General features: G+C 45.0%; 1 protein-coding gene across 1 annotated transcript in view; it reads left to right on the top strand.

The window, feature by feature from the left end:
* Nucleotides 1-3,936: 3,936 nt before the first annotated feature.
* Nucleotides 3,937-10,910, top strand: part of LOC135366666 (uncharacterized) — an 83,002-nt gene continuing 76,028 nt past the window's right edge. Inside the window, exon 1 of the mRNA XM_064599473.1 lies at nucleotides 3,937-4,324. The gene's annotated coding sequence lies outside the window, so the exon portion shown is untranslated. The remainder of the gene's footprint in view (nucleotides 4,325-10,910) is intronic.

Raw genomic sequence — 10,910 nt, 5'->3', positions numbered from 1 at the left:
GCCACTGCCAATATTAGCAGCTAGCCTGCTGCTTTACAGTACCTTTAAAAAGATGTCGTCCGTGTAGGGCACAAGTTTGACCAGAATTCGAATATCGAAAATGTTTATCCTTTGAATCGCACGTTCCATGTGGATACGTACTTGTGCTATATATTGTTCCCCAGGTCCATGTCGCCTTCACTAAATTGAGGTGCCCTGTCTTAGCCAGCGAAACGGAAGAGAGTTATCGCCACCGATACAGCTAATAGATGCGCGCTCCCGCCGCAGCGTGGCGCTGGCGTCGGTCCAAAGCTGTAGCGCAGCTCGCCTATACCCGCGTATGATGCAATAAAAAGATATATATGTCCCAACTCCCTTCCACGCTGCTTGAAAGGACCCCAGGTGATCGAAGCTATCTGCTGTCCTACCCTGCGCGGCACGTACACCACGTAGCCACATAGCCACACCGATGCGAACGGACTCGATATTACGTGTAAATCTACTTCGAAGTCATACACCGGTAAAGACACGCACGCAAAGCAAAGAACGATAGTACACACCACTGACTCTGACTTTCAACTGGCTCATATGTAGTGAGGGCACGTGGAACGGAAGAGCGTTGTGAATTTGGTAAAACTTATTCATGGGTAAACCTGCCTGATAAACTTCCTACAGTTGGCAATACAACCTGCCTGGGAGCCAGCCAATATGGCTGGTCTTCCACGATGATGCTAATACATATATGTATCTCCGGTAGCTCTCCTGCTTGATGACAATACAGACCCCCCATCCCCATCCTACCCTTGTCCCATCCTACAGTAGGCAGGACCTGAGTCCTGTTGAAGCCCTATCATATCATATCATATCATATCATATCATATCATATCATATCATATCATATCATATCATATCATATCATATCATATCATATCATATATATATATATATGCACTATGTGCACCGTCCTTCTTGAAAACAATAAACACTCTGTGGTTTATGTGCGTCGTACGCACGGCAGACTATGTAGTCCGGTCTGCAGTTACTCGCTGAGCATTTCGTTTTCTGTGGGGGGGTGGTCAGTTGGGCGAGTGTCGAGGGCTCGTGTGCACGAAATACGCGACGCGGGCGAGCTTGGCGTGCCTTCTGTCGCGGCGAAATGCGTACAAACTTTACAGCCTATAGCATTCGCCTGAACATCCGGTGCGCCTTAGCGATTTTTTTTTTTTAATGGCACTCTGCAAGTATCTTTTTTTTTTTTTTCCTGGCCTTGTAAAAGTTCCGGCCGAGAGCAGAAGTACCCCCTCCGCATCTTTTGAACTGTATAGTAAACGCAGTACGTTTCCTGCTGGTGACATTCCGTTGTGGGACGTGAGATCCTTTTATACGGCATCTGGTGAAATCAGTAGATCTCCCACGGGGCGAGTCCTCTCTCAGGGTGTGGCTCGCGTAGGCGTAGGAGCAACTGCCGGACGGCTCGATGCTCGGCGTGCCAGTCTCCGGTGGAAGTTGGCTCAAGGTGTGCTTCCTGCGCCCGTCGCCCTGGCCGCTGTCCAGCATGTGGGGCTTCGGAAATCGCAGAGTATGCCTTTTCTTTTTTTCTTTTTTTGCGATGTCACATCTTACTACACCGGGTATGGGAACTGTACGCCTGTCATTGACTCGCGGCCACCCTTTGCACCCTCTGCCTTTCGCAGTTGGTTTTGCTAGGTACGGAAATTATCTCCCAAGCGTGGATCAACCGGTGCCGTTTAGCGTTCTATGGCCCAGACTCCGGAAGCGCAGGGTTCTTTGAAGTCATTCGTTCTGGTCTTCGTGCGCACCGGGGACATGAGCAGGGTCTGTATGGAATCCTTGCCGGTGGTTCGCTTTCGCTTGAGATACTGCACGTTCCCTGTTGGATGGGTTGCTTTATTGCTCGACGAATGGACGACTTTTGGTGATATTTGAAACATGACGACACTCGGTGAACCTTGACGGGAAATAAAAACGAGCATGTCCTAGGCATGTCCAAGGCATGTCCAAGGCACACAGTGAACGCAACATTTTATACCATTGATTGTTACCGAAGACAGAAACGGGAACGGGAAATGTTTTCTTCCAGAATTCCTGTGGAAACGAAAATCGACACAAAAACAAAAATATTTTTCGTCTCTAACAGAAACCGAAACAGAATTGAAAGGACAGTAACCATAACGGAAACCTCTCCTTTTTTTTTTTTTTTTTTTTTATTCCTGAACTGGCAACCACCAAATATATTCGTTATATGTTTGGTATTCACAGCGTGTTGCAGCCAATTACAACTAAATGCATAGCAATTAAGTGCGAGTGTTGGTAACCGTGTTGCAGGCGGAGACGTCTCAGAAGCCAGCGAGTAGTTCTCTCGCACTTCACTTCTGCCCGTGAAGGCGCACTCCGGGCAATCCAATCCAATCCAACCCGTGCCACGCCGTATATAAATTCAACAAATTCAAGTATGAGTGCTCGAGGCAGACCACAAATCTTCCTTCGTTTTTTCGTACTTAAAGTATGACACAGAAATATAGGTTGTCACAGTATGACACAGTATTAACGATCAAGTAGGACACGGAAAGTATGCCGCGAATACCGAACAGCCGATTTTATTTTTTTCGGAAACGGAATCCGAAACAGAAATAGCTGAGAAGCGAAAGCAGAAACGAAACATCTACTTCAAGAACGGAAACGGAAACTGATTCAATAAGTTCGATTGGAAACGAAAACGGAAACACTGATAAGCGGAGATCTTCGGGTACCGGAAACGTTATTATTTTTGGTAACAATCCCCGTTTTATACACATTTTTTTGTTACAGTACCAACTGCTCAAACCTGAACTTGTAATAGGTTGTGAGGTGCATGCTTTTTTTTTTTCGTGTTAGCGCCGCGAAGCAACCGTGGCTATGAGAGGCGTACAGATGTGGACAGCTGGAGAGAGGACAGCAGGAAGGAGTGGAGGACAGGGGGGTTAGTATGCGTCCTGGGCCGACTTCCGGAGGAACTGTGCCGACTTTCGTTCCGGAAAGTCATCGGAAAACTCAGGGGAAAAGTTCAGAGAGCACAGCCGGTGGTAGTATTCGAACTCACCACTTCTCAGTCTTCAGATTGGTTATCACCAATGAGTTGGACGCCTTAACCCTCTCGGCCATGCCGCTGATACCAGGTGCATGTTAAGGAATTCAGACGACATTGCATACCGCTCCTTTCGTAGTAACAAGACGTCTTTCCCTCGACAAGGAGAAATTAACTTTTAATTAAGAAATTAAGGAATTAACGCCTTTAACTCTTTGTTATCCTTGCCCCAGCAGAAAGCACCGGTCACTGTTCTGCGTGAACCGTCCAAAGGCATATGCAAACAGAAAACTCGCCTGTAAGTTTTACATTTGTCGACAGGTACTTTGATACAACGGATGAAGTGCTCACTCGGGTGATTAGCGCTGTATAATTATTACCATAGACCGCGTAAAAAATATTTACCATCCTACGTTTATCGATGTGTTTCGGTAAGTACCAAAAAGGGGAAACCCTAGATGTTATACTAATGAAAGGAAACACCCCGATATAGGGAGGGCTACGTAATCACAAAGCCTGAGATACGCTGTGTTTCACTTTCAGACACGTCGACGACAAGTGTCTGAAAAATACCCCAAGCAGCACAATGTACTGAAAGTCAAGTGCAATAGGGGTGGACGGTATGTGTCTTATCAATGTCCTTTAGTTTCACGAATCTGTTCAAGGCCTTTCACCTACCCGTCCACCCCTATTGCACTCGACTTTCAGTGCATTTTGCTGCTTGGGACTGGTACGCTATGTAGTTATCTGATGAAAGATCCTGATGCAGTGACTGCTCTTCACGGCGGTTATGATGCAGAACATGACTTTACTATCTTGCTGATATCGTGCTGGTTGATAAGCAGGCATGCTCGGTACAGCGATGTAGACTCGTTGCTTATATGGACAAACCGGCGCGAACGGAACAGGCCCAGCGAAGGCAAACTACATTGAAGTGAAGTGGAGTGATTTTGTTTTGTGCTTCGCGATTTCTTTGCGCTGTTTTAGTTGGTGCGGTACGAGGTCTATGGTGGCGAAGCAAATGGGACTTCACAGTGGCCCTTACCGTCATAATTGTGAGGTGTGATGGTTTCAGCTTCATGACGTGTTGTGTGAAAGAGTCTGCCTATGAGTTGTGTCTTTGTTTGCGGTTTTGAATGAAGAAAGGACATGCCGTATTACCATTCGAACTTTAAATGATCACATCGTGAACTGGTACAGCAAAGTGATTAATAACGGCTTTCTTGGTGAACTTTATGAACTAGTGGACCTCACGTGTTGGTAAGTACAGAAATATCCCTTTCATCATCAGTTGTCTGAAGACATAAAACCCGCATTATTATCACAGGCATCGTTGTTGCTGTCAGCATCTCTTTCAAATAAGATGAACATCGTGGATTGCGTTAGAACTTTCCACGTTCGATAATACGTAGTACTTCCATTGCAGTTTTTATTGTTAAAGGAAAATTTATTAAGTTTTTATTTCATTATTTATTAAGTTTTTATTTCATACAGAGTGCACGTCTCGGCAAAGTGAACAGCTTACGCTTCTCGATCCTTGCGTTCGCGTGGGGCAAAAATCGGGTTTTATTAAACCCGAAATAACCGAGAACCGGGAAAAATCGAGAGGAAAAAGCGCTTCTCGCATTTCGGATGAACACGAAATGCCAAGCGGTGAGTACTTAGCATTCTCCGTATACGGACGAGCGGATTTGCATTTTGGCAGGTTCGTTTTCAATGCTTTTTCGAGTTTTACCCCAAGTGAGGACAATGGAAATCGGGGGTAAAAACTGGTTGTACACCATGTTCAACCCCAAAGCACAAGATTCATTTACACTGCATGCACGCTTTACATTTTTTTATTTTGCTGCGAGCATTTTATTTAACACGTTTTGACTAAATGGGACGGATCACTCATAGAAGCCGTAAGAAGCAAAAGACGCCTCTAACCCTATTAGGAAGTCCTTGATACCTATACAGTAAGGACCCATATCTAGCGCACAGCAACAAGGTCGGTCGGCTGGATCGTGCAAGTCACTCAGGTGTTATGGGCGGCTAGCCGTAAATGACAATCGCAAACCACCGGAGCAGGGAGGCAGCGTTCTGCATTTGTGTCTGTGCGCTGCAGCAGAAGCTCACTCATTAACAATCGTGACGCGATCATTTTTGTTTTGTGCGCGATGCAATGAAGTGCATCATGTCACGCGCTAATCACGCACTGCCCTCTGTCGTTAATAAAGGGAAACATAATTTTAGCTCTGCGTTAACATAAGGCGATAGGCTGCAAAAAAAAAAAAAAAACTCTTTTGAAGCAATAAGAATACATTGATTTGCATTTATATACGCTTACGCGCCGCACACCGGCCCACGTGATCTCTATCGCGATTGGACAGTTGAAATTTGAATTTTGAACGGCAGAAGCAGGCACACGGACGTAGACACGGACACAGACACATGTTGCCCACATACGTGAGGCCGACAACGGCAAGCCCTATCGCCATCACCACCACCACCACGGACGTAGCAGACGATGCATGACGCAGACGACAGCACGGACAAGTATTTCTGAAACGTTACGGTCTCGTGGTAGGATCTACAAAAGGTATTCAATAGGAGACGTCATTCAAATGACACAATAGACAAGAAGTAGTAGTGATTTTTATCCTTCGTACTCTTCCTTTCTTCTCCTTTTTGCCTCTCCTCAAGGTGCACTACCGAGTGGGCGCAGTAGTACACGTGTTGTAATATCGGTCGCGGGGCAGTATTGCTTCCTGCTGTGTTCCTGGTCTTCCTCTCCGATGCCAATCAATACATGTGTGTTGTAGTGCAATTTTGATGTACACTGTGAATTTTTTGAATACTCTTTCTTTTTCACTTTTCATCTTCACTGAACCACTTTCAGAATTTTTGAGTACAGTACCACTAATTTTCATTCAGGATCGCATGCAATGCGTAGAATATTGAAGTAACTGAAGGCGGTGGTGTGTAAAAAAAAAAAAAAAAAGAGCTTCCGGCGTTTGCAGGAAAACGCCGAAAATGACAGCCGATTTGGTTTTGTGAACTTCGAAACGTACGGACAGATTCAAGATTCAGTGAAGAAGGGCTTTGAGCAGAGTGAAGACTTATTAGATATTGATGTTAGTGAACACGTCGTAGAGACATCACGGCGTACTCTTCTGAGAGAATAGACATCACGTGTAAAAGCATACGTGATACATGACACAAATAATGGAAGAGACGAAACCTCGCACCTTCGTCAGAACTTCCGCGATGCAAGTATGCACCGGTAGACACATTCTCTTCGTCTCGCATGTCATTGCCGTCTGTCTTTTCGTAATGCCGTATCAAAGTAGAAAATCAGTGGTCCCGGAAAACATCTCGAAAACTTTAATACGGCATTTTACGGGATTTTGAGCAGAATCTACACTTCCTCGGATAGCAGATATATTATGTACAAAACTTGAATATATATAAATATATATATATATATATACCATTTCACCTCGTAAAAACTGGTTGTGAAAAAGAAAAAAGAAAGAAGGAAAAACACAAAACTATAAAAACACTAAAGGTAAACATATAAAGTGAAGCCTTTAGGACGTTTTTCTTTTCACGAGGACCGCGATTGATCGACTTCTATGCACGCTAGAGTAACAACAAGAGTACCGTACAGTACTTGGAGAAATTACTTTTATTTTGTGATTCATTACCATCACTCTTAGTCACTACTGTTCTGTAAAGTAATGCATTGATTACCCATTACTCGGCAACAAAGGAAGCTTCTAGAATCTCCTTTGAAGTGCGGTTTTGAAACAAGTCTTCAACTGAGGTCTCATTGAAGACAGGCACACAGCATAGACACCCAGGGCGCTGTCCCGGCGGTACAGCGTCTGCGTCACGACCGTCAGTCGTAGGGTCAGCTGCATTCTGTCGTATAGCGCGTTGCCTACGTGAAGAAAATAAATGCTTGCGCGTCCAGAAAACTGATGTAAACCATACTCGCGTTTACAGAAAATGAAAGCCGACGTCGGCTGCAATTGTAAACGAGCGCCCTTACCCTGCGTGGCTGTAAACTTCTGAAGCTTACGTTATAAACTACATTATGAGGCATATAGCTGTAACTCTGTGAAAACCGCAGTGTCATGTAATGGGTACGCGAATTAAATATCTACGCGTATGGATTGCGAGTTATGTAAAGTTATTTCGTTTCACGTCCGTGGGGAGCAAGTCAATTGCAATTAATTAAATCGAGCGAGTTCCAGGTACGGTTGCTCGACAAAGTGATCGTGCTGCGCTGAGTTCCTCCGCCGAACGTTCGCTCCTTGAACTTTTTGCGTCGAACAGTGTTCTAAACTGTTGTTCTATAAAAGCTATTGTTCTAAACTATAGTATTCTAAACGTCATTGTTCTAAACTACTTAGCTCTCGTAGGTAGACTTTTGATGAAGAAACTAAATCGGCTAACAAACAACTCCCCCCTCCCCCCAGAAAAATCCTGGATCCGCCACTAAACACAAGTCACTTCCCAGCCTCGGGGCTGGACCTCATTCCCGCGTAACTTGCACATTACTTAGGCATGCACGGAGTTCTTGTGCCTCCGTAGAAATACAACATAACTTTTTGTCAAATTCAATTTTAGCAAGGTAGAGAGCATCTCTTTAATGCTTTTTTCAAGACAGTCTATTTGTTCCTCTTAAGTTGTTATTTTTTTTAATGGTGTCGTGTGCGAATGCTTTTTCCGTTTCATCGAACATACTTTCTGCGCACTGGAATTTTCATCAGGATGATGCTTTAGGAATTTATATTGCCTGATGATATTCGTTGATATTTTTGACATCCCTCAACCCCTTTTCCCTCCACATCCTCTTGATTCGCTGATTGTTTCATCTTTGAAGGAGCAGCGAAAGCCCTCTCCATAAATTTTTCGTTTTCGGCTGCGGCGGACTGTACAACAAAACACGCGCGGCTGTCAAGGGAACTGCCACTGGCAGCCTCGTGATCTGCGAGCACGCATCAAGCGCTTAAACAAACGCACGCAATAAACATGCGAGAAATGCTATGAAAAGCCGTGAAACTTTCAGTGTAACAGTCATTACGGTTATTTATTTATTTATTTCCACACTTAGTGCCCACAAACAGCTGACTATATATTATTATATTACATGTATTATTATTGTTATATATTATGATTATATTACATGTAACTGGCATTCGCAAATTTACTTTTCTGCCCTCGGCATCACGCAGCGGCTCGTTGTCCACACCATGGGGTCGTAGAAAAATTGTGTATAAAATTGATGTTTACGGGAAAGGAGCAATCGAAATACTATTAAAATTCCAAAATCGCTTTTTGCCAAACATTTGCCACCACTCTAGACACCTTTTGCCTACGAAAACTTGTGACTTGTGCAGACCGTGCAGACTGGGCAGGCGGACGCGCATAGCGCCATCTGGAGCGTAATGCGTCAACCTGTCAAGGAGCACTGGATCGGCGCTGCGCCCGTGTCAGGTGTCACCCGCGTACAAGTGGGACAGCGTCAATGGTGCTCGAAATGTTCAACGGTCATTGCCTTCAATCATAATTCAAATGCCCGTGTTGCAGCGGCGCAAGTGTCACTTCATTGCGCAGAACGAAGTATGCGTCTCACAGTGCCCCTTCGTGAAAACTATTGTGATGTATTTCATCCTATCGCTAGTTTATCACCTTGACATCTTCCTTCGCCTGCTTCGCCGACGACCCCGTGGACATAACGGAGGAACGCGACGCCATCCTTTTTTTAAAGCAACGCCGTCGACGGACACGATGAATTTTTTTTTCATCGCAAAATAGACGCGCCAGGCAGGCGTGGAGTTTCGAACGGTGTGGAAAGAGTCTGCACACGGCGCTGACGCGGCCTGCATAAACCGCATAGCCTTGCGGGGGAGTCCCACACATATGGGACGGTATCTGCAGTTAAGTGATAAAATAGAACTGTGCTCCGGAGAAGCTGGCTCTCCCGGGCCGCTAGCTGCGAGCGACGCGTCCGTGGGAGCGCTTCTATTAATATACAGTAAAGCGACACATTTTTCAAACACGTCTTCTCACCGGGGAGTAGCATACGTCCCATGTTGCGGAACCCCAGTGACAGATAAGTAGGCTGCGGAGAATCGAGACTGGCGCTGTTCCTTTTTTTTTTTTTTTTATTGGAAAAAGAAAGATGGAAGGAAACAGACTATGGAAGGTGTGGAAGCAACGGTGGTTTCGGTGCTCGCTGACGACCCGCGCCAGCCCGCGCGATCTCTATCATGATTGGGCTGTTGGGAAATGTGAACTTTGAACGGCAGTGCCGGCTTTGCTGTATGGGGTTTTTCCTGCGTTTTCCTCAGACGTTTACAAACATATGTCGGCACAGTTCCCTTAGAAGTCGGCCCAGGACGCACATTCCCCCAGGGCGTCAGTCGTGACATTGCCCACCTATGTGAGGCATACAACGGCGAGCCCGTTCACCACCATCATCACCACCACCACCAGCACCACCACCACCACTGTCGCAGCCGACATATGTCTGAAAGCGTCTGAGCAAAACCCAGGAAAAACTCCAGACAGCCCAGCCGGCTCCGGGGTTCGAACTCGGGTACCTCCCAGTCTCGACGTGACAACACATGGCCCTTAGAAGTCGGCCCAGGACGCACATTCCCCTAGGGCGTCAGTCGTGACGTTGCCCACATCAGCCGACAAGGCCGACAACGGCGAGCCCTTTCACAATCACCACCACCACTGCCGCAGCAGACGACAGCTATTGAATTCTTGAATTGAATTGAGTATATTTATTTATTTTCACCGGAACATACGTGTTAGCAGGTACACACAAGATAGAGTACCCGGTGGGAAAAAGATTCCTTTTGAATGGTCCTCTCTTGTGATAGTTAACGTAATAGTAATGCACAGGAAAATGGGGTGAAATCGCAGTGCATGACATGTTTAGTTAACATCGCAGTAATGTACGTAGATGCTAAAGACAGAAAAATCACATTAACAATTAACATAGTAGGAATGTACATAAATGCTAAGGAGAAAAAAATCATGGCACTCGTCATGTTCAGAAGTAGTATTGTTGTACTTAATCTTAACAGGTTTTACGTTGAAAGAGGACCTGTTTAGAAACCTGTCTTCTACTTATATTTGATGCTTTGATACAGGAAGTATTGCCTCTTTGTACAGAATATAATTTTGGATGGTATTTTAGAGTATGATGTATATCTGTCGCTCAAGGATAGGTTACACGGTTGGTGTTTTGAGACTCTTACCAAGGTTATATTTCTTTGTACCCGGGTTTATAATACCTTTTGTTAGCTACGGACTTCGAGCTTCGAGATATTTATTTCAGGAACTGATAACTGTGCGGTTGGCTAGAATAGCAGATTGCAGATGATCTTCTAGGATTTCGTAGGCGGTATATCGACATCTGAACATACATAAATTTCGTTCCAATCAATTCCTGGTGCGATATTCAAGAAGCCACGCGAGTCAAAAATTGTAGAACAAAACGCAGTTTGTCATGAAAAGGAAGACGAACTACAAACCTGGCAGTCAATGCTCAGTAATATCAGTCGGAACTGCAGTTCTCATCAGAGCTCTAGGTTGGGGTAGTTGGTGTCCTGACATTCTAATAAAGAAAGCGAAAAAAAAAAAGGGAAACATGGAGACACGAGACATGCACACGCAAACACTCAGGGATGCTACTCACAACTGACAGAATGTTTAATAGATATTCAACGGACACAGATAATTGGTTTTGGTCCCACACACCGAAACCATTTATCTGTGACGTTATAGGACAATTTGTTGACGACAGCATGCGCGAAAAACTTTGTAACAGGCACACTAG

This window comes from Ornithodoros turicata, chromosome 8 (genome assembly GCF_037126465.1).
Source record: "Ornithodoros turicata isolate Travis chromosome 8, ASM3712646v1, whole genome shotgun sequence".
Taxonomy (NCBI): Eukaryota; Metazoa; Arthropoda; class Arachnida; order Ixodida; family Argasidae; genus Ornithodoros; species Ornithodoros turicata.
Note: the sequence above shows the minus strand (reverse complement) of the source record. Positions and strands in the feature narration are given on the sequence as shown.